This window comes from Rhinoraja longicauda, chromosome 42, assembly GCF_053455715.1.
Source record: "Rhinoraja longicauda isolate Sanriku21f chromosome 42, sRhiLon1.1, whole genome shotgun sequence".
Taxonomy (NCBI): domain Eukaryota; kingdom Metazoa; phylum Chordata; class Chondrichthyes; order Rajiformes; family Arhynchobatidae; genus Rhinoraja; species Rhinoraja longicauda.
The window spans coordinates 11,302,273-11,327,065 of record NC_135994.1 but is presented as its reverse complement, the minus strand read 5'-3'; the positions used below and the strand labels follow the sequence as shown (position 1 = coordinate 11,327,065).

General features: G+C 47.6%; 1 protein-coding gene across 1 annotated transcript in view; it reads left to right on the top strand.

Annotated features, from left to right (window-relative positions):
- The first annotated feature begins 19,301 nt into the window (after positions 1-19,301).
- The window catches only part of LOC144612067 (calcitonin gene-related peptide type 1 receptor-like), a 55,120-nt gene continuing 49,628 nt past the window's right edge, over positions 19,302-24,793 (top strand). Inside the window, exon 1 of the mRNA XM_078431609.1 lies at positions 19,302-19,334. The gene's annotated coding sequence lies outside the window, so the exon portion shown is untranslated. The remainder of the gene's footprint in view (positions 19,335-24,793) is intronic.

Sequence of the window (24,793 nt, the reverse complement as noted above, 5' to 3'; positions counted from 1 at the left end):
TGGGTTTCCTCTGGGTGCTCCGGTTTACTCCTACCAACTCCTAGTAGCTATTCTTGTGCAAAGCTTGGCCCTCTGTAAATTGCCCCAAGTGTTTGTTGGGGGTGAAATCTGGGAGAAGGTATTGGGAGTGCAAGGAGAGAATAGATTAGAGTGAAATTAAAGTAGCGGAATAAGATAGACTCGATGGGCTGAATGGCCACCTATGTTGTGAGAAGTATGATGCACAGGTTTCAAGGTCATGATAAAGGTAACCGGGGATGATCCCGGGGATGGTTAGGTTAACATATGATAAGTGTTTGTTAACATATGATGAGAGTTATGATGACTGGGCCTGAACTCGCTGGATATTAGAAGGATGAGGGGAGACCGCCATGAAGCTTACTGAATAGTGAGCGGCCTGGATAGAGTGGATGTGGGGAGTGTGTTTCCACTAGTGGGAGAGTCTAGGACCAGAGGGCATTGCCTCAGGATTAAATGTTGTAGCTTTAGAAAGGAGATGCGTAGGAATTTCTTTCATCTGAGGGTGGTGAATCTGTGGATTTCATTGCCATAGATAGCTGTACAGGCCAATTAATTGGGTATTTTTACGGCAGAGATTGACAGATTCTTGATCAGTGCGGGTGTCGGGGGTTATGGGTCGAAGGCAGGAGAATGGGGTTGAGAGGGAGAGACAGATCAGCCATGATTGAATGGCGGAGTAGACCTGATGGGCCAAATAGCTTAATTCTGCACCTATGACTTCACGCACGTATGAAAGTAGCTAATTCTTTATATTTTCAACTTAATTTGAAGTTAGAGGGGAATTAGCTGAGACATACCTGCGCATGCGCTTCTTCCTCCACTGTAAAGGAAAAGGAAAGATTAGCATTGTACGTTGAAAGAGTTTCCTCTGGCCCACCTTGCACTCCTACAATTCCCAGACCCTGAAATGGAATTCCCGGATAGCGAGAGGGGAATAGAGAGGATGTGATGTTTCCATTAGTGGGAAAGCCTAGTACCAGAGGGCATAGCCTCAGAATTAAAGGATGTACCTGTAGAAAGGAAATGAGGAGGAATTTCTTTAGCCAGAGGGTGGTGAATCTATGGAATTCATTGCCACAGACGGCTGTGGAGGCCGAGTCTTTGGGTATCTTAAAAGCAGTGATTGATAGGTTCTTAATTAGAAGGAGTGCCATAGGTTACGGGGAGAAGGCAAGAGAATGGGGTTGAGAGGAAAAAATAGATCAGTCGTGATTGAATGGCGGGGTAGATTCGATGGGCCGAATGGCTTAATTCTGCTCCTTAGTCTTATGATCTTTTGAACCAGAACCTAGAATGAAGACTGCTTCACAATGGTGCAACTGATTTACTCCTGACCTCCGGTGCTGCCTTTGTGGAGTTTACATGTTTCCCCCATGGCCGGATATCAAATAATGGTGGGTCGGAGTACAGGAAGGAGATTGAGCACCTCGAGTCTTGGTGTCGAGACAACAACCTTTCAATGTCTGCAAGACAAAGGAGATAGTGATCGAGTTCAGGAAGATAGTGGGATGCATGGCCCAGATTGCATTGATGGTGCCGAAGTAGAGATAGTTGAAAACCTCAATATCTCGGAGTCAATATCACCAGCGACTTTTCTCGCACCCAGGCCACTCCCTCTTCTCCCCTCTCCCATCAGGCAAAAGGGACTGGTGTGAAAACGCACACCTCCAGATTCAGGGACTGTTTCCTTCCAGCTGTTAACAAGCAACTGAACCATCCTACCACAACCAGAGAGCGGCCCTGAACTAATATCTACCTCATCGGGGATCCTTGGACTACCTTTGATCGGACTTCACTGGCTTGACTTTGCACTAAATGTTACTCCCTTATCATGTATCTGTACACTGCGAATGGCTCAATTGTAATCATGTACAGTCTGTCCGCTGACTGGTTAGCACACAACAAAAGCATTTCACTGTACCTCGGTACACGTGACAATAAACTGAACTGACCATGTGTGTGTCCCCCGCCCCAGCTCCCAGGTGCTCCAGTTTCTGTCCACATCCTATAAACATTGAACCCACACTGATCTAGACATAGATACCCAGAGTCCCTGTTGATCTCTGCTTTATCCCATTGACATTCCATTGGTTTCCCATTTATCCGACTGAATCCCATTTAGTTTGCATTCATCTCATTGAATCGCAGTTGCCGATCTATGAAGCTTGCATTGACTCCGTGGCATTTGGCACAGTGGGGAACTTCCATTGTTTTACCTTGGCTCTCATGGCGAAGAAGAAAGTACTTTAAAGTGGATATATTTCTTGTGCCTCTGCTCCAGCACACCAGCCAAAATGAGCAGAAGGCTAGGTGTACCCACGGCAACTGCCACTTATGACATCACTGGAAATAGCGCTATAGCAACGGCTCCATTATGTTTAGTGATACAGAGCAGAAACAGGCCCTTCGGCCCACCGGGTCCGCGCCGACCAGCGATCCCCACACACTAACGCCATCCTACACACACTAGGAACAATTTACACATACACCAAGCCAATTAACCTACACACCTGTACAGTCTGAAGAAGGGTATCGACCCGAAACGTCACATTCCTTCTCTCCTGAGATGCTGTCTGACCCGATGAGTTACTCCAGTAATTTGTGAATAAATACCTTCGATTTGTACCAGCATCTGTAGTTATTTTCCTACCCTACAAACCTGTACATCTTTGGAGTGTGGGAGAAAACCCACGTGGTCATGGGAAGAATGTACAAACTGCATACAGGCAGCACCAGTAGTCAGGATGGAACCCGGGCCTTCGGCACTGTGAGGCAGCAACTCTACCACTGTGCCACCGTGCCGCCCTGTGTTGTAGCGAATTGTGAGGTACAGGCTGTCCATGGTGACGTGGAGGCCTCCGTGTGCTCCGGTTTCATCCCACATTCCAAAGACGTGCGGGTTTGTAGGTTAATTGGCTATGGAGAGCGAGAGATGATGTCGGTGAGAGTGGAGAACTGTCGGAGAGCCACCAAGCACAAGGAGGACCCGGTGTGTGGGGGGGGGGGGGGGGGGAGGGACGCCGAGAACAAAGAGGGACTGGGGGCTGGAAGGGGGTTGGGGGAGAAGGAAGAAGGACTATATTGAATACTTTTGTAACTTTGTAGGCACCCTTTACTCTTGCAAACTTATACTGTATGCAAACAAAGAATCTCACTGTACCAAGTACACGTGACAATGAAGTATCAATCTGTAAATTGCCCCAAGTGCATGGATGGGTGGTAGAATTTGGGAGAAGTTAATGGGAATGTGGGGAGAGTAAATTAGGATGAGTATAAAGGGCAGGTGGGGGGTTAATGATTGGCATGGACTTGGTGGACCAAAGGGCGTGCTTCTGTTCCAGTGCTCCATGGTTACATATCTCCATGGCTAAACAGCAGTGCAACAATGTACCAAAAGTCATGTTACATAGTACACTCTGAACCTGGACTTTCAGAAGGCCTTTGATAAGGTGCCGCACATGAGGCTGCTAAGGAAGATGAGAGCACCTTGGTATCAGAGGGAAGATATTAGCATGGATGGAAAGCTGGTTCAAAGGGAGAAGGAAAAGAGTGGCAATAAAGGGGGCTTTTTCTGGTTGTCTGCCAGTGACTAGCGGAGTTCCGCAATGGTGCTGGGGCCAATGCTCTTCACGTTGTATATTAATGATTTGGATGAGGGGATTGAAGGCTTTGCAGATGATCCGATGATAGGTGGAGGGGCAGGTAGTGTGGAGAAGGCAGTAACTATGCAGAAGGACTTGGATAGGTTGGGGCAATTAATATAGTTTATAGTACAGATAGAATATAGTTTAGCAAAATATGGAGTCATGCACTTTGGTTGTAGGAATAAATGCGTAGACTATTTTCTAAATGGGGAGAGAATTCAGAAATCGGTGGTACAAAAGAGAGTGTTTGTGCAAGATTCCCAAGAGGACTAGCATATAAAAACAGGGATGTAATGCTTAAGCTTTATAAGATGTGGGAGGAAACCAAAGCACTGGGAGGAAATCTACGCATCACTGGGGAAGCTCTATAAGGCACTGGACAGACCGCATTTGGAGTATTGTGAGCAGTAGATCCTGAGGAGGTTTACGAGAATGATCCCAGGGATGAATGGGTTAGCATATGAAGAGCATTTGACGGCACTGTACTCGGAGTTTAGAAGGATGAGGGGGGACCTCATTCAAACTTACTGAATAGTGAAAGGCCTGGATAGAGTGGATGTGGAGAAGATGTTTCCACTAATGGGAGAGTTTAGGACCAGAGGGCACAGCCTTAGTATAAAACAGCATACCTTTAGAAAGGAGATAAGGAGGAATTGCTTTGGCCAGAGGGTGAAGAATTGTGGAATTCATTGCCACAGACTGTCAAAGTGGAGATTGACAGGTTCTTGATTCGTAAGAGTGTCAAAGGTTCTGGCCAGGAAAATGGGGTTGAGAGGGAAAGATAGGTCAGCCATGATTGAATGGCAGAGGAGACTCGATAGACCAAATGGCCTAATTCTGCTCCTATGACTTATGAACTTATTCCTTAAAGGTACTCATTCATATAAATTGTCACAAAAAGTAATGGTGAAGTCTGGAATGAAAAATTATTAGCATAAGGGAAAGATTTGGACAATGTGTTCCTCCAACACTTTGTGTTTTGCACCTTTATGTAACGATGTCTTACAATAATGAGCCAGATCCTACTAACTTGGCAAGTGGTTCCAATCGAAAATGCCAGTGTTCAGCCACAAAGAGATCTCTGGGAAAGGCCAATATTTTTGATTTGTCCACTGGGGAGACATGCCGCTACGTTAGACCTGTGCAAGATTCATTTTCCCATTGATTTGCTTTCAGATGGGGAATGTAGGTCAAAGTACAAGGAGGTAAGATGTTTATTAAATGTATTTTATGTTTAGCGGCAGCATGTGCTTCTGCTTGCAAGCAGAAACTGAAGCATGAGCATCCGGTACAGGAAATCGTACAGTGCCGGTCTGAGGAAGTAGATGAGCTCCTACGTGACTGCTTTGAGTTGGTGAACTGGTCCGTATTCAAGGACTCGGCACCACTGCCGTCACAGCCTTCTTCAGTAGGCGTGTCAAGGACTGCGTGCCAAAGAAGTTGATGTGTGGAAAACATAGTCTTCAGGAAGTGGATCTCATGGTTCATCCAAACCTCAGGTGCTCAGGTCAGGTAATCTCTATCTGAGTTTGAGTTTAGTGCATGTCTTTGGAGTGTGGGAGGAAACCGGAGCTCCCGGAGAAAACCCATGCAGGTCACGGGGAGAACGTACAAACTCTGTACGGACAGCACCCGTGGTCAGGATCGAACCTGGGTCTCTGGCGCTGTGAGGCAGCAACTCTACCACCGTGCCACCCTTCCATACTTACAGTAGTTACTTACAGTAAAATGACGTTAATTTACGTATGAAAATTACTGGAGTTTTACTGTTAAAAGCTCAATGTTTAAAAATAAAGCTGTTAAAGTAACTAAAAATACCCAAAACACAAACAATTAAAACCATCCAATAGTCTAGACTGGTAAATCTTCTGGGCTATTGGATGTTCTTCAATTAATACTCCAACACACTTTTCATGCACTTTAAAAAAAATGTTATGGAGTAATATAACAAACCTTCTAGAAAACAGACCAGTGAGTTAATAGTGAGTGAAAAACAGCCATTTTCCATAGTAGTGGAAATCAGCCCAGTGATTGTGAATCAGCAGCCACTGAGACAGATGCTGATGGTCGGGATTTCTGAACAATCGGATAGTGGAGTTTACTCCAATTTTAATAGCTTTTAAATGTCCCTTAATAACGGGAACATTGGAATGCTAATAAATTCAATTACCGCTTTTACAGCTGGCAAAGATGTGCCCCCAGCTCTGCTGGGTATCGCGTGTGTTTCAGAGATGGAGCCTTTGGAACCTTTATGGGCAGCACAGTGGCGCAGCTGGTAGAGCTGCTGCCTCGCAGAGCCAGAGACCCAGGTTTGATCCTGACCGCTGGTGCTGTTGGCGTGGAGTTTGCACGTTCTCCATGTGACCACATGGGTTTCCTCAGGGTGCTCTGGTTTCCTCCCAGATCCCAAAGAAGTGAGGGTTTGTAGGTTAATTGGCCGCACTAAATTGTCCCTTGTGTGTAGGAAGTGCATGAACATAGAACAAGTGTCATACATCATGGAATTTGGTCCACTTTGTCTATTCGACCAAGATGCCCCATCTAAGATAGTCTACACTTATAGTCATCTAATTTGGTAGACTTGGCTTCAAAAATATTTAACAGAAGAATATAATCTTCCTGATTATACCTCAGAGTAGACAATTCTAAATCATGCAAACCTAATCCATAACTGAAATGCTACTGAACAGTGATCGATGGTCGGCGCGGACTCAGTGGGCCGAAGGGCCTGTTTCCACGCTGTATCTCTAAACTAAACTAAACCACACCACCTGAGTCCCCTTTACCAGACTCCAAGTTATGGAGCAAAATGGACTTTCTGCATATGGACAAGGTAAGCATAGATGAAATGCAGCGCAAATGGTGATTCCAGGAGGAGGGGTAGGGTGGGGAGGGAGGGGACTCGCATGACTGAGCCACTGTCTCATACATTAGGAACAAAATGTTCAGATCAGTGCTTGCTAAACTGGTGAATAGTTCACCCAAGGGTGAATGAAATTATTTTGGGGTGAATGAAACTAGAGGGGTGAATGACTCAAGGGTCAATGACACTGAAATAGTTTAAGAAGCACTGATTTAGCTGATGGAATTAAAAGCAACACAAGCAAATTTGCAAATGGCACAAAGCTGGGTGGCAGTGTGAACTGCGAAGAGGATGCTACGAGGTTGCAGGGTGACTTGGACAGGTTGAATGAGTGGGCAGATGCACGGCAGATGCAGTATAATAATGTGGATAAATGTGAGGTTGTCCACTTTGGCGGCAAGAACAAGGAGGCAGATTATTATCTCAATGGTGTCAGATTAGGAAAAAGGGAAGTGCAGCGAGACCTGGGTGTCCTCGTACACCAGTCACTGCACGTAAACATGCAGGTACAGCAGGCAGTGAAGAAAGCTAATGGCATGTTGGCCTTCGTAACGAGAGGATTTGAGTATAGGAGTAAAGAGGTCCTTCTGCAGTTGTACAGGGCCCTGGTGAGACCACATCTGGAGTATTGTGTGCAGTTTTAGTCTCCCAATTTGAGGAAGGACATTCTTGCTATTGAGGCAGTGCAGCTTAGGTTCACGAGGTTAATCCCCTGGATGGCGGGACTGTCATATGAGGAAAGATTGCAAAGACTGGGCTTGTATTTACTGGAGTTTAGAAGGATGAGAGGGGACCTTATAGAAAGGTATGGCGAGTCCGGAAACTTGTTATATTGTAGAAGAAGTTTATTGCGACAGCAATATTCGAATACAAAGGTTTAACAACAAGATAACGGACAACCATCAAAACTCACTGTCTTCCTTGAAGACGTCTCCGAACTAACTCTTTTCGGGCGCCAAAAGCGCACATGACAACGCTGTCCAATCAGCGATGTCGCTCTCGGGACCAATCCCTACGGTCGCGCTCACACGTGACCTTGCTGGCCAATCTGAGGGTTCGACGACCAGGACCATTCTCTATGGTCGCTACATGACCCCCCCCAGAACCCGAGGTACGGAACCTAGCAGGGAGCCTGATTTCGCGACCATAACGAGTAAGGAGAGGGGCCGCCTGAATCGCAGGAGCCGGAGATTCCGGACTTGGAGGAACAGCCGGAGCGGGGGGTCCTGGACTGAGCGGAACTGACGGAGGCCGGCCTCTCCTAGGGGTTTGGCCGACCAGGACTGGTTGATCCGGATCCAAGTGTGCAGGTTTAAGCCGGGACACCGAGACGAGCTCACTCCTGCCGCCCACGTCTAAGGTGAAGGTAGCCGTCCCCTTACGCAAAACCCGGAACGGCCCTTGATAGACCCTCTGCAACGGGGCACGATGGGAATCTTTTCGCAAAAACACAAACTCACAGTCCTTCAGGGAAGGTGGTTCATGTACCATGGGACACCCATGACGTGAAGTCGGAACTGGGGCCAGGGAACCCACCCGTGCCCGGAGCGATGCTAAGACTGATGGGACTGGAGGCAGCTGGTCTGAGGGGTCCGGAAACAAATCCCCGGGTACTCGAAGTGGCGAGCCATACACTAGCTCCGCGGACGAAGCACCGAGATCTTGCTTAGGAGCAGTCCGGATGCCCAGAAGGACCCAGGGGAGTTGGTCTACCCAGTCCGGGCCTTCAAGCCTTGCACTGAGGGACGCCTTGAGTTGACGGTGGAACCTCTCCACAAGCCCATTTGCCTGGGGGTGGTATGCTGTAGTGTGTTGTAACCGGGAACCGTACAGCTCGGCTAGCGTGGTCCAGAGGGACGAAGTGAACTGTGGCCCCCTGTCGGTGGTAATCACTGCCGGAACCCCGAAACGTGCTACCCAATGGAGGGCCAAAGTTCTGGTACAAGAGGCTGCCGAGATATCGGACAATGGGAAAGCCACCGGGTGAACCGATCCACCACCGTGAGGAGATGGGTGTAGCCCCGGGAGGAAGGCAAGGGCCCGACTAAATCCACGTGAATGTGGAAAAAACGAACTGCTGGGACCTCAAACTCCTGTACGGGGGGCTGGACATGGCGCTGGACTTTAGCGGTCTGGCAGGGAACGCAGGAACGTGCCCAACCCGCTACCTGTTTACGTAGGCCATGCCAGACAAACCGAGCTGCTACTAAAGCAGAGGTGGAGCGGATGGACGGGTGCGCCAGCCCGTGAATGGCATCGAAAACCCGGCGCTGAAGGGAGGGCGGCACTACCGGCCTGGGACGGGGAAGGGAAACATCACACCAGACTTTTGTGCCTTCCGACCCGCAGGCTACCTGAGCCAACTTCAACCCCGAAGTGGTGGACTGGTATGCCGAGGCGGTATCCGCCAGAAGCTGTGCCTCCGCAAGCTCCTGGGGATCCACCTCGCAGTCCACCGCCGAAATGGGGGAACAAGCAGGTCTAGACAGGGCGTCAGCAACGGCATTAAGCTTACCCGCGACATGACGGACATCGGTGGTAAATTCGGAGATGGCAGTCAGGTGCCGCTGCTGGCGGGCCGACCATGGGTCAGACAATTTGAAAAATGCAAATGTTAATGGTTTGTGGTCCGTAAAGGCCACAAATGGGCGGCCCTCAAGGAAATACCTGAAATGACGAACAGCTAAATAGAGGGCCAGAAGCTCTCGGTCAAATGCGCTATATTTCAGCTCAGCTGAATTTAGTTGCCGGCTGAAAAACGCCAAGGGCTGCCAACGGCCACCGACCTGCTGCTCCAAAACCCCACCCACCGCCACGTCAGAGGCGTCAACCGTCAGGGCCGTGGGGGCGGAGGGACTCGGGTGGACCAACATGGTGGCGTCTGCCAAGGCTGCCTTAGCTGCTGTAAAAGCCGACTCTGCGGCCGGGGACCATATCAACTCTACCGGTTTACCCGCAAGGCACTGGAAGAGCGGGCGCATGACCCGCGCAGCTGCCGGAACGAACCTATGGTAGAAGTTAACCATACCTACGAACTCCTGCAGCCCTTTCACTGTGGTGGGCCTGGGAAATGCCCGGATAGCCTCCACCTTCTCGGGCAAAGGTGTGGCGCCGGCAGGGGTGATTCTGTGCCCTAAAAAATCAAGAGAAGGGAGGCCGAATTGACACTTGGAGGGTTGGATAATTAGCCCGTGGTCTTGGAGCCGCTGGAACACAGTCCGCAAGTGGACCTGGTGTTCCTGCACTGAGGGGCTGGCGACCAGGATGTCGTCCAAATAAATAAACAAAAAGGGTAAACCCCGACCCACATGGTCCATCAGTCGTTGGAAAGCCTGTGCCGCGTTCTTTAAACCGAAAGGCATGCGCAACCATTCGAACAACCCGAACGGAGTAATCGTGGCAGTTTTCTGTATGTCCTCCGGCCGCACCGGAATCTGGTGGTATCCTCGCACCAAATCGATTTTGGAGAACACCACCGCCCCTTCCAGCCCAGACGAAAAGTCCTGCAGGTGCGGTATGGGGTAGCGATCAGCCGTGGTGACAGCATTTAGACGCCAATAATCGCCACATGGTCTCCACCCCCCAGATGCCTTGGAGACCATATGCAACGGCGAGGCCCATGGGCTGTCGGACTGACGGACAATGCCCATTTCCTCCATCTTCCTAAATTCCGCCCGTGCCACCACCAGTTTGTCTGGCGGTAGTCTCCTGGCCCGAGCGAAAACGGGAGGGCCCTCGGTGCGAATGTGGTGGACCACGCCGTGCTTGGCCGAAGGGGTGTCAAAACGCTGGATGAGCAGCAATGGAAACTCCGCCAGGACCTCAGCATACGAGTCAGGGGCCGCGACGACGGCCTGGACAGTAGGGCTGGGCGGGGAGGCGATTGTCAGAGCGACTGGCTCCTCGCTGGCGGAGGGTCGGAGGTCGTTACCGCGGACATCGGGGACCAGTGAAAAGGCCCAGAGAAAATCTGCGCCTAGGATCGCTTGTCTGACGTCTGCTATAATGAATGGCCATTCATACGTGCGGAGGCCTAACACAAGGGACATCTTCCGCGTACCGAACGTGCGGATGGGGCTGCCATTAACCGCGATAAGGGTAGGACCTGTCTTACCCGATCTGGTTTCAAGGTCGGTCGGCGGCACTATACTGACAATGGCTCCCGTGTCCACTAAAAATTCTGTGTCCGTGAATCGATCTCGGACGTAGAGGCGTCGGTTCTGGCCAATCGCAACTGCCCCTATGTACGATCGGCCGAGGCATTTCCCGCGAAAGTACAAGGTGAGCGGCAGTTGCGGGATTCTCTACCCCATCGTAGATGATAATAGCACCAGCCGCGCTTGTGCGGATCTTTTTGGCGGGCTTTTGGAGGACTGGCGGGAGACGCGGCGCCATCTTGATGTCGCTGTGGCGTGGTAACTGATGTCGAGACCTTGTTGATCGAACCACTCCCCTTCGATTTGGCCGCTATGAGCGCATCAGCTTTTTCTGCATATGCTTCTGGGTCCTTAAAAGAACAATCCGTGAGCAGCAGTCGGACATCCTCGGGAAGCTTCTCTCGGAATGCCTGCTCGAACATGAGACAATCCGTATGTTCACCGGCCAGCATCATCATCTCGGCCATGAGAACGGACGGCAGTCGATCTCCGAGATCCGGTAGGTGCAGAAGTTTTTTGGCGCGATCATGCCTATGGAACCCGAAGGTTCTTAGTAACAGTGCCTTCATGGCCACGTACTTGTTTTCCGCAGGAGGATTTACGATGAACCGCATCACTCGTGTGGTCGTCTCCGGCGATAGAGCGCTGACGAGGTAGTAATACTTCGTCGCATCTGTGGATATGTTTCTCAAATGAAACTGGGCTTCGGTGTGGACAAACCAAGATTGTGGTTGATGTGTCCAAAACGACGGAAGGTGAACGCTTACTGCGCTTAACTCCGGTGTGCCATGCGCAGCATCCAACAACGGGGCGTCGTGTTCGTCCATGGTCGGTGATCGCCCAGATCACGTCGGGGTCATCAATATGGCGAGTCCGGAAACTTGTTATATTGTAGAAGCAGTTTATTGCGACAGCAATATTCGAATACAAAGGTTTAACAACAAGATAACGGACAACCATCAAAACTCACTGTCTTCCTTGAAGACGTCTCCGAACTAACTCTTTTCGGGCGCCAAAAGCGCACATGACAACGCTGTCCAATCAGCGATGTCGCTCTCTGGACCAATCCCTACGGTCGCGCTCACACGTGACCTTGCTGGCCAATCTGAGGGTTCGACGACCAGGACCATTCTCTATGGTCGCTACAAAGGTATAAAATTATGAAAGGACTGGACAAGCTAGATGCAGGAAAAATGTTCCCAATGTTGGGGGGAGTCCAGAACCAGGGGCCACAGTCTAAGAATAAAGGGGAGGCCTTTTAAAACTGAGATGAGAAAAGACTTTTTCACCCAGAGAGTTGTGAATTTGTGGAATTCTCTACCGCAGAAGGCAGTGGAAGCCAATTCACTGGATGCATTCAAGAGAGTTAGATAGAGCTCTAAGGGCTAGCGCAGAGCTTTCCAAACTTTTCATGCTGGTGACACACTTTTTAGAGATACATCATTTCGCGACACAGTAATTCAGTTTTACTAGCAAACCGGAGGTTAAACCAACCCCTTATAAGAGATACGGACACATAAATACATTTTAATAACGAAATGTATGGTGACACGAAATATCTCATGATAACCTTTCATTTATATATTTTTAAATATATGATTTGTAAGATAATAAGATACATTAACAGGATTAATGTGATTGTTATCATTTATGAGTAGGGTTCGGAAAAAAACCCGGCAAAACAAAAAAAAAAAAGGGGTTTTTACGGCAAAAATTCGGCAATTTTTAAAATTACTAATCAATGAATTAAAATGCAAGAATAGACATTTTTGAAGCTTTTCTTGTGATAAACTTTTCCTATCATCAGCAAGTAAATCTTTATATACTGAAAAACTTCTCACAATACCTGCTGAAACCAATGGCACAAAAGCAAAGATTCATTCATTTTTACTACATTTTAAAATGTTATATTTTCTAAAATAATTTAAATTTGGAATTCTGGGTAAAATTCTTGAAAATTTTATACTATAACCATTATTTGGAAAAAATTGACTTTCCACAGTTTCGAGAATCCTTATTTGTTCTACAGTTGAGAAATTATTATTTTCTAATCTTGAAATTGCATCAACTACCGAACGATGTGCATAGATATCGGCCAGCTTTGTATTTAATCATATTTTTCTATTAAGTTTTTCATTAAAAAAAATTCTTTTGAACTTTCTGTTTCTTAACTCTTTTTATTAATTTTTTTTAAAAACTTTCATTTGAAGGGTTTAATTTTTTTTTAACTTATAAAAATTTTTATGGGGTTTTTACGGCTTTTTGAAAAATATGGTTGCCGTATTTTTTCTGAGCCCTATTTATGAGTAACAATATGTAAATATGTGCAAGAATTTAAAAAATTGAATAACCCCAATAACTTACCATTTTAATGAGATATATGAGCTTGATGGGATGAACACAGCTTTTGAATATTTCGTGGAATATTAGATAAAGACACTCGTATTTCGTCATCAAGAATTTTTAAGCTTCCACGTTTCAGTGACTTTAAGTTTGTCATTGTTGAAAAGGATACTTCACAAATGTATGTAGTAGAAAACTGCAGAAGAATGTTTAACGCTTTTTTAGCTATGTTTGGATGCATTCATGAAACGCGAATCCAAAAGCTGTCTAAGTCATCCTCTTCATACATCATTAACAGACTCCGATCATTTTTTATTTCAGCTAATTCTTCTTCAATAAGTGAAAAGTTAATTGTTGCAGTTGAAAGAAATGGATTTCTGATCCAATCATAGTCTTTGATTTCAACATTTGGGAAGTAATGATGAACTTTCTCTTCGAGCAATGTTAAATGGTCAACAATTAGCGAGCTGGTATCACATTTTAGCTCGCACTCAGCAGTTTTGGAAAACATTTCAAAATTTCCTTCTTTCACTTTCCTTTTGCCAAATTGTTATCTTGTCTCTCATAGCACAAATATTATCTACCGCTGTTAAGATATTGTCTCCTTTTCCTTGCATACTGGTGTTTATTTTATTCAAATGTTCAAATATGGCAGCAAGATATGCCAAAAAAATTTTTTTTAGATTTTTTTAGATTTAGATTCTACAGCGCGGAAACAGGCCCTTTTGGCCCACCAAGTCCGCGCTGCCCAGTGATCCCCGCACATTCCTACACACACCAGGGACAATTTTTACATTTACCCAGTCAATTAACCTACGAACCTGCACGTCTTTGGAGTGTGGGAGGAAACCGAAGATCTTGGAGAAAACCCACGCAGGTTACGGGGAGAACGTACAAACTCCATACAGACGGCGCCCGTAGTCAGGATCAAACCTGAGTCTCCGGCGCTGCATTCGCTGTAAGGCAGCAACTCTACCACTGCGCCACCGTGCCGCAAAACTTTGTGCACCAATTAGATCGCAGAATTCATTTTGCTGATTTTCCTCAAAAAGTTTAAGCATCATTTACCTTAATTCGTATACACGATAAAGCACTCGACCTCTTGAGAGCCACCGAACCTCTGTGTGTAGTATAAGATTTTTAAACTTTGCCCCCATTTCTTCACAAATAAGAGCAAATAATCTTGATTTAAGAGGCCTACTTTTAATGTAATTGACCATTTGAACCACTTTGTCCATAACTTTTCCTAATTCATTTCCAATGGTTTGCGCGACTAGTGCTTCGTGATGTAAAAAGCAATGAGTAGTTATAATATTTTCATTCTCTTTCTTTGCTAAAGCTGTAAGACCTTTTGTTGAACCAACCATTGAGGGTGCGCCATCTGTGCATATTCCTACACAATTTATCCATGGCAAATTATTTTCCTTCATGAAGACAGACAGACAGACAGAAGACAGAATAGCTTTATTGTCATTCATTTTACCGAACAAAATTAATTTGCCAGCAGTACAAAAAAACAAAAAACACAAGACACACAACCCCAACACAAACATCCATCACAGTGACTCCAAACACCCCCTCACTATGATGGAGGCAAAAAAACTTCCTCTCTCTTCCCCCATGCCCCTCCCACGGACAGACAGCTCGACCCCTACCGAGGCGACCGACCCGCACAGCCCCCGCAAGGAGATGGAAAGTCCCGCGGCCGAGCCGCACCGGCGCTATCCCGCGGCCGTACCGGGCGATGGAAGGCCCCGCGGCCGAGCGTACCGGGCGATGGAAGGCCCCCTGGCCGAGCCTACCGGGCGATGGAAGGCCCCGTGGCCGAGCCGCACCGGCGATGGAAAGTCCCGCGGCCGAGCCGCGCCGCGCTGGAAAGTCCTACGGCCATACCGGGCGATGGAAAATCCCGTGACCGAGCCGCGCCGGGCGATGGAAGGCCCCGCGGCCGAGCCGCACCGGGCGCTGTTATGTCCCGCGGCCGAGCCGCGCCGGGCGATGGAAGGCCCCGCGGCCGAGCCGCACCGGGCGATGGAAGGCCCCGCAGCCGAGCTGCACCGGGCGATGGAAGGCCCCGCGGCCGAGCCGCACCGGGCGCTGTTAAGTCCCGCGGCCGAGCCTCGCCCCGAGGAAGAGACCTAAAAAAAGAAGGATTTCCCCCACCCCACCCGCCCCCCACCCCACACCCCCCACACATACACAGCCAAAAACAAACCACCGCAACACCAACACACAAACAAAAAAGGACAAAGGACAAACAGATTGCCAGCGAGCCGCAGCCGTTAGGCGCCGCCACGCGTTCTAAAGTTTTAAATATGTCTTCACCTCTAGTTCTCATTGGAAGTTCTTGACAACACAAGAATTAGAGTCATAGAGTCATAGAGCCCTACAGCACAGAAAGAGGCCCTTCGGCCCATCGTGTCCATGCCCGTTACCAAACACAGTCTAATTTTAATCCCATTTTCCCGCATTTGGACCGTAGCCCTGAATGTTGTAGCATTTCAAGTGCCCATCCAAATGCCTCTTAAACGTTGTGAGTGTTCCCGCCTCCACCACCACCACAAGCAGTGAGTTCCAGACTCCAACCACCCTTTGGGTGAAAAAGTTCTTTCTCACATCCCCCCGAAACCTCCCTCCCCTTACCCTGTATCTATGTCCCCTCGTTGTTGAACCTTCCACCAGTGGAAGAAGTTCCCCGCCATCTACCTTATCTATGCCCCTCATGATCTTATACACCTCGATCATGTCCCCTCTCAACCTTCTCTGCTCCAGGGAAAACAACCCCAGTCTGCTCAGTCTCTCCTCATAGCCGAGGCCCTTCATCCCTGGCAGCATCCTGGTGAATCTCCTCTGCACCCTCTCCAAAGCTATCACATCCTTTCTATAATGTGGTGACCAGAACTGTACACAATACTCCAGCTGTGGCCTCACCAGTGTTCTGTACAATTCCATCATTACCCCCCTACTTTTATATTCGATGCCCCGGCTAATGAAGGCCAGTAACCCATATGCCTTTTTGACCACCCTGTCCACCTGTCCTGCTGCCTTCAAGGACTTGTGTACCTGTACTCCAAGGTCCCTCTGTACCCCTGTCTTCCCTAGGGTCCTTCCATTCATGGTGTACTCCCTCTCCAAGTTATTCCTGCCAAAGTGCATCACCTCGCACTTTTCAGGATTAAATTCCATCTGCCACTGCTCCGCCCATCTGACCATCTCATCTATATCTTCCTGCAGCTTGCAGATCCCTTCCTCGCTATTCACCACCCCCCCTAACTTTGTGTCATCTGCAAACTTGCTGATCATGCCCTGTACGTTGACATCCAGATCATTAATGTAGATTACAAACAGTAAGGGACCCAACACCGATCCCTGCGGGACCCCACTGGACACCGGCCTCCAGTCACAGAAGCAACCTTCTACCATCACCCTCTGCCTTCTGTCACGAAGCCAGATTTTTATCCATTTTGCCAAGGTGCCCTGGATCCCATGGGCTCTTACCTTCTTGACTAGTCTCCTGTGTGGGACCTTGTCAAATTGCTCAATAATTCTGTCATTATGAATGAAACGTATAAAAACCAGTAATTGTGCTAACCCACTTACATCTGTTGATTCGTCTAATTGCAATGTAAACATCATATTATCGTCTTGAAAAATATCCTTCATTTGCAGCTTAATGTCATCAGACATGTCTTTAATACGTCTTTCAATCGTGTTATCTGCCAAAGGGATTTTATTAACTTCTATCTCAAATTCGGGCCCAAACATTGTTTGAACAATAGCACAGCAAGATTCCTTTATAGTGGTTTCGGCAATAGTGTGTGGCTCCTTGTTTTTGGCAATTATTTGAGCAACCAAGTAACTTGCCTCTTGAGCTTTCTCTGATGTCTTCATTCGCTTGGTGAATGTTGCAGACTGCTTCTTTATAGATTTTGAAAGCTCAATAAAGTATTCTACTGATTTTTCTGACAAATGACTGTGTTTTGAGGTAAAATGACACGTTAATTTCTTTGGTACCATACTTTCATTTGCAAGTATATCCCCACAAACTAAACACTGGGGACAAGGATTGTTTTCATTACCAGAAAATGTGAACCCCAGTTTCATATAATCTTTATTGTATAAACGAGGCTTGGAATTTTTTCTTGTCCACTTCTTACCCACTAATGCAGACTGTTCAACAGTTGATTCTTAAGTAGTTTCCTCTATAGCCACTACATTTTGTTCATTGTCAACGTCATCTTCACCAGCTTTTCTATTCTTAATTAGAAACTTATCCATTTTACGGGTAATTCAAATGCAATTAATGAATAAAACTGTGCGAATTTATTATAAAGTTTTAAAAGTAACAAAACATGAAATTAACAGCACCAGCACTCCGGCAATGATAAAGTGAGAGAACAATCACGCTTTGCACCCACTTAGAACAGCCAGACGAGATTGATGATACTTGCTAATGTCAGGGAGGGGGACCTGTAGTAGGGGGTGGGCAGTAGGACCCAGCGGTGCTGTGGGACTCTGCCTGGTGGGGGCTATGGGCCCAGCGCGGTGTGTGTGGGCCGGGTACAGTGACGGCTGCGACCTGGTCCTGGGGGCCGGGTACAGTGATGGCTGCTGGTCCTGGGAGCCAGGTACAGTGACGGCTGCGACCTGCTGCTGGGCGGTGGAGCGGTGTGGGTCGACATGGTCACTGGAGGAGGCCCGCAGGGAACTGGAGCCCGGGTAAGTGGCGGTCGGCCCGGTCAGCGGATGGCCAGGGAGGACGTCGGCGGCAGTGAAGAGGTCAGGAAGGTCGGCGGCAGCGGCGGTGAAGAGGCCTTGGACGTCGGCGGCAGCGCCGGTGGAAGCCTCAGATAGGCCTTGGACGTCAGCGGCAGCGGCCCCGGGGAGGCGATGGTGGTCGGCGGCAGCGGCTCCAGGGAGGCGGTGGAGGTCGGAGGCAGCTGCCCCGGGGAGGCGGTGGAGGTCGGCGGCAGCGGCAGCGGCCCCGGGGAGGCTGTGGGGGTCGGAGGCAGCGGCCCCGGGGAGGCGGTGGAGGTCGGAGGCAGTGGCCCCGGGGAGGCGGTGGAGGTCGGAGGCAGCGGCCCCGGGGAGACGGTGGAGGTCGGAGGCAGCAGCCCCGGGGAGGCGGTGGAGGTCGGGGCAGGCGAAGACGCTGCCGCTGCCGGAGCTCCCAATGTCGGCCCCCACCCAGGGGCCTGCGAGCTTCCGATATCCACGCGGCCTGCGGCCGCAGGTGGTGAGTACAGTCCGGTTCGTGGGCTCTGCGAACCCGAGCTCAGGTGGTCCCAGCTGGAGGCCGCCAGCTCCAGGTGTTTGGCCGATGGTAGGCCGCAGCGGGAACGGAGACACCACCCAGAAGATAAAAGGTCGGTCCCGTTCCGAAGAGACAATTTTCCAGTTTACCCCCCCCCCCCCCACACATAGTACACAACCACAAAAAACACTACATCACATCTAAACACTTCAATTAAGACAAAAAACACAAAAGACAAACGGACTGCGACTTCACATAGTTTCCCCTTACGTTCGCGACACACCTACTCACTACAGGCGACACACTAATGTGTCGCGACACACAGTTTGGAAAGCTCTGGGCTAGCGGAATCAAGGTTATGGGGAGAAGGCAGGCACGGGTTACTGATTGTGAATGATCAGCCATGATCACAATGAATGGCGGTGCTGGCGCGAAGGGCCGAATGGCCTCCTCCTGCACCTATTTTCTGTGCAAAACTCAGCAGGTCGGACAACTGTGGAAAGGGAAACAATGTTTCGGGTCAAAAACCCTTTGTCAGAGCAATTAGCAAGTCGACAAACGATAGAAGTTGACAGGCATATCTGACTCTTCATTTTGCACAATTTTGGTGCATTATATTTGGGCTTCAGTAATTTGCAGGGTTCTGGTGTCCATGGTCCTCCTGCAGGAGAGTTTCTATAAAGTTCATCAACTTCCCTTTGCAATAGCCCATGTCTCGTGGCTTTTTTCCACTTCCTCTTACAGTTGTCAGGTAATCTGTACAGTAATTGTGCTGTGTGTTTGAGTTGATGACGGTCCAAGAATCTGGTTTTGGAGCTAAAACTAGCCATACTATTGTGTTTATTTGTCTAGAATGCATTACACATGCAGGAGACTGGGCTGAACATTTTGCACAGGCACATGCCCTTCCTGTGCTGTAAATAACATTTCTTTCCCCTACAGCATTTGAGAACATCACCCACATTGTTTCATTGCTTATAACGGGATACTTACTGTGCTTTGCTACTGGGGACTGGTCACTTAACTTGGAAGAGACACCACTGCAGCTACAGGTAAGATTACCTTATACTCGTTACTGTAATGAATAAAAGTGATCATGGGAACTTTCAGTCTCCATTGACAAGAAAAATATTTAATCTTTCATCTGTCAACCCCTGCATATTTTGTGGTTGGTGTTGGGAGAGATCCAAGTTAATCTGCTATTGTTTAAAATTGTTATCATGACTTCTTTTAATGTCAGATGTGCGGGTGTGTAGATTAATCGGCTCTCTGTAAATTGCCCCTCGTGTGTAGGGAGTGGACGAGAAAGTGGGATAACACAGAACTCGATGGTCAGCGTGGACTCGGTGGACCGAAGGGCCTGTTTCCCTGCTATATCTCTAAACATAAAACTATGTAAAACTTGAAACAATTCAAGTTTTTTGAATTATTTTAAATGGAAAACAAATGGGCTTTCACTGATGTTATTATCCAAATTAATCAGTTGGCTGGTTGAGAGTAAGATAAAACTATGGGGGAAATCTACTCCTGAACTGGAATCTAGAGTGCTTTTTATTTAATGATTTAATTCTGTTTCTTTGTCTGCATCTCCCTCTCGTTTCAATTCCTGCATCAGCTGAGTGAATATGTTCCAACTCTTCAAACTCAAAGGCGATAAACTTGAATCTCTGGTATTGTATTTGCCCACCCTGACCAATATGTCACATTTACTGTCATCCCACATGCCTGTGTTTGTCCCATATCCCTCAAAACCTGTCCTATCCATGTACATTCAAGAGAGAGCTGGATAGAGCTCTTAAGGATAGCGGAGTCAGGGGGTATGGGGAGAAAGCAGGAACGGGGTACTGATTGAGAATGATCAGCCATGATCACATTGAATGGCGGTGCTGGCTCGAAGGGCCGAATGGCCTACTCCTGCACCTATTGTCTATTGTCTATTGTACCTGTCCAAATGTTTCTTAAATGTTGTGATAGTACCTGCCTCAACTATCTCCTCCGGCAGCTCGTTCCATACACCCACCACCCTCTGTGTGAAATAGTTACCCCGAAGGTTCCTATTGAATCTTTCACCCCTCACGTTAAATCTATGTCCTCTGGTTCTCAATTCCCCAACTCTGGACAAGAGACTCTATGTATCTACTCGTTTTAATCCTCTCGTGATTTTATACACCTCTATAAGATCACCCTCATCCTCCTGCGCTCCAAGGAATAGAGTCTTAGCCTGCTCTACCTCTCCCTACACCTCCGGCCCTTGAGTCCTAGCAACATCCTCATAAATCTTCTCTGCACCATTCCCAGCTTGACAACATCTTTCCTATAGCATGATGCTCAGAACTGAACACAACACTCTCAATGCGGCATCACCAACATCTGACATAAATGCAACATGATCTCCTAACTTCTATACTCAACATTGATGAAGGCCAACATACCAATAGCCTTTTTGACCACTGTGACGCCACTTTCAAGGAACTATGTACCTGCAGTCCTAGATTCCCCTGCTCTCCAACACGCCCCACAGCCCTACCATTCACTGTGTAGGTCCTGCCCATGTTAGCCTTCCTAAAATGCAACATCTCACATTTCTCTGTATTAAATTCATCAACCATTCCTCAGCCCACCTGGCCATCCAATCAAGATCCTGCCACAATTTTTGACAATCTACAGTATCTCACTATCTACAGTACCACCCACTTTTGTATCATCTGCAAACTTACTAATCATGCCATGTATGTTCTCATCCAAATCATTGACGTAGATGACAAACAATAACGGGCCCTGCACCGAACCCTGAGGCACACCACTAGTCACAGGCCTCCAGTCCAAGAAGCAAACTTCCACCATCACCCTCTGCTTGTATTCTTGAAGCCCATTTTCTATCCTTTAAGCCAACTCTCCTTGCATCCCATGCGATCTAACCTTCCAGAGCAGCCTACCATGCGGAACCTTGTCGAATGCCTTACTGAAGTCCATGTACACAACATCTACAGCTCTGCCCTCATCAAGCTTTTTGGTCACATCTTCAAAAAACTCAATCAGATTCGTAAGACACGACCTCCCCCGTACAAAACCATGCTGACTATCCCTAATCAGCCCTTGCCCATCCAAATCCATGTATATCCTCTCCCTCAGAATACTCTCCAGTAACTTTCTGACCGCAGATGTAAAGCTCACTGGCCTGTAGTTCCCAGCATTTTCCCTGCAGCCCTTCCTGAATGGAGGTACAACATTTGGCACTCTCCAGTCTTCCGGCACTTCACCAGTATTTAATGACGACTCTTAAATCTCAGCCAGTGCTCTTGCAATTTCCTCTCTAGTTTCCCACAGTGTCCTCGGATACTTCTGATCATGCCTGGGAGATTTGTCTACCTTCATACATGTCAGGACCTTCAGCACCTCTGCGACCGTAATACTGACTGCTCTCAAGACACTTCCAGTGACTGCCCCAAGTTCTTCCGTCCTCCTGTAAAAACAGTAAAAACAGAGTAAAAACAGTAAAAACAGAGGAGAAATACTCATTGAGAACTTTGTTCATCTACTGTGGCTTCACGTGGAGTTGACCTCATTGATTCCTGAGGGGTCCCACTCTCTTCCTGGTTACCCTTTTTTCCTTTTATCTATATGCTAAAACTCTCGTTTGTTTGTTTGTTCCTGAACTGCAACCAAAACGGTACACGATAGCGTAACAATTTTAGGCCCACCTTACTCACTATCATCTCTTTGGTGCTAATGGAAGAAGTCTCATTGAAATCGGTGTTATATTTTTAAAGTTATTCACATTTTAAAGTTTAAATCTATCTCCTAGGGAGGGAGGAGGAGAAGGGAGGACATGGGGGGTTGAGGGGGGGAGGAGGGGGGAAAAGGGAGGGGGAAAGGCGGAGAAGGGAGGAGGGGGAGGGAGGAGGAGGGGGAAGGAGAGGGAAGGAGGGGAAGAGAGGGTGCTGCACCAATGCAGGAGAGGTTTGGGCCCAACGGGTCCACCTGGTCTAGTGTACTTATAAAATCTCACGCGATTGCCCTTAATGCTATCTGCCAGAGCTATCTCCTGTCTCCTTTTTGCCCTTCTGTTTGGTGTGGGGCATGCACAAAGACCACGGCCTGCCCAATATGCATATAATGGCACAGTAGCATATGAGGCTGCGTTAAAGGCCGCGAGGCCAGTCTGTGGAATTGAAATGCGTTCTTAAATTAGCATTGAATACAAGTTATTTTTATAAAGTCAGTGGCCCTGATTAACAGCAGAATGTTTCACTGGATGTCATTGTTTAACTCTGAGCCATATTCCTGTTTGAAGAAACGTTATGGAAAAGCGGAGGCGCTTTCTCAAGGGACTGAATATGCTGTTTCCTGCCAGCATGTATTCTGCAATAAAAAAAGCACTTTAAAAAAACAAAACTGGATGTATGTTCCATGATGGCCTTTAATGTTGGGGAATGAATAGGCTCCTATGCTCTGTGTCTTAGTTAGAGACTGCTTTACTGCTGGTCTTACAATGAATTGTGTTGAGATTAATTCGATCTTACTTTACTTGGGGGCCCTCACAGGAGCAGAGGAAGCCAATCAATGAACATAGATATTTTACAGCAATTAGTAATAATGCCTCCTTTCCAATGACGCATCTCCACAGTCTTGCTATTGTATAGAAATAACACCAGAGTACTAAAATCTACATGCAGAGATGATTTAGTGAAAATTTGCTGCAAGCTTTAAAGTATGATTATTGAGATGAATATTTGAAAGGAATATCAATAGTGAATTGAGATGTCACCCGGCTGTGCAGTTAAAGTCTAATGATGTCTGTTATGTAGACTCATATATTGATTGCAAGAGTAAAAGACAGAGTGATTAGAGCTGTACAGAGTAGCCTTATTAAAACATTTGGAATCCAGCAATGGAGGGCGGTGGCAGGAATTACAGAACACCATGGACGAGGTTTCACCTAAAATGTCAGGCCAAAATCACCCCCTCCTGCAGCTGAATAACTTTCCCTGTGCTGGTTTAGGCTGCTCGCTGCATTGTCCCGGCACAAAGCTGCCTCTGCTGGCTGCTGCTGATGAAGGATTCCCACGGATGGATGTCATATCTCGGGAGGAAATGATTTCCAGCTGGTGCCAGTCAGCAGCAGCCTTACATAAAACTCCAGCCAGTGAGAATCTTGATAGATCGCAAACTCTTGAGTCCTGTTTTGTGCTGAGAAATACATTTGGTTTTCGTAAGACCTTTGTTGAAAGAAGGGCTGTTTGTCCCAAGAGAGTTAAACATGTGGTTTCCTGAGGATTGATGAAAGAAAACTGAAATACTAGAGAGGTAAATCTTTTAACTTGTACTCTATTCAGTTTCTTAAAGTTTTGTGGCAAATATTTGACTGGTAATTGAAGATTTTACCTATTTGCTGAGTTCTAATCACACTAGCTTGTTACAGGCTATGTAATGTGTGATATGATACCAGTACTGTACTGTGAACCCGTATTAGAGGTGTTTATTATGCTATTAGTCTTGTGCAATACTGGTCATGGTGTGGTACACCCACTGCTGAGAGCAGAAGGGGAAATTAAAGGTAAAAGAATATTCAGTGGGGGGGGGGGGGGGGGGGCGATATTAGTGACGGGTATCACTGTTTAAGAATAAAGATAATTGATACATCCTGGTTAGAGTTTAATCTCAACTGTCTTGTGCCCATAAGCGCCAGTGAACTATGCCCGACAGAAATTGGTACTGCCAGGGGAGTTTAGTTTAGTTGAAGGTACAGTGCAGAAACAGGCCCTTTGGCCCACCGAGTCCGCAGCGACGAGTGATCCCCGCACACTAACACTGTGCTTCAAACAGCTTACAACCCAGCGGTATGAATATTGCCTTCTCTAACTTCAAGTAACCCTTGCTTTCCCGCGCTCTCTGCTCCTCTCCCATCCTAGTCCTCCGACTAGTTTCACTGTCTTCCTGATTACATTTTGCTGATTGTATGCCTTGTCACATTCCCCTCAGCAAACAATGAACCATTCTGCATGTTCCTTGATCACCGTCCCCTTTAATCTGTCATTTTCACACCTTACCCATCAACATCTCCAGTTTCCCTCTACCCTGATTCTCAGTCTGAAGAAGGGTCTTGACCCGAAACATCACCCATTCCTCCTCGCCAGAGATGCAGCCTGGCCCGCTGAATTACTCCAGCACTTTGTGTCTATCTTCGGTGCAAATCAGCATCTGCACTTCCTTCCTCCACATTATCCTACACACACTAGGGACAATTTACAAATTACCGAAGCAAATGAACCCACAAACCTGTACGTCTTTGGAGTGTGGGAAGAAACTGAAGCACCCAGAGAAAACCCATGCAGATCATGGGGAGAATGTGCAAACTCCATACAGACAGCACCCGCAGACAGGATTGAACCCAGTCTCTGGTGCTGTGAGGCAGCAACACCACCGTTACGCCACAAGTTGTCACGAGGTTCACGAGATTGATCCCTGGAATGGCGGGACTGTCATATGAGGTAAGATTGAATAGACTAGG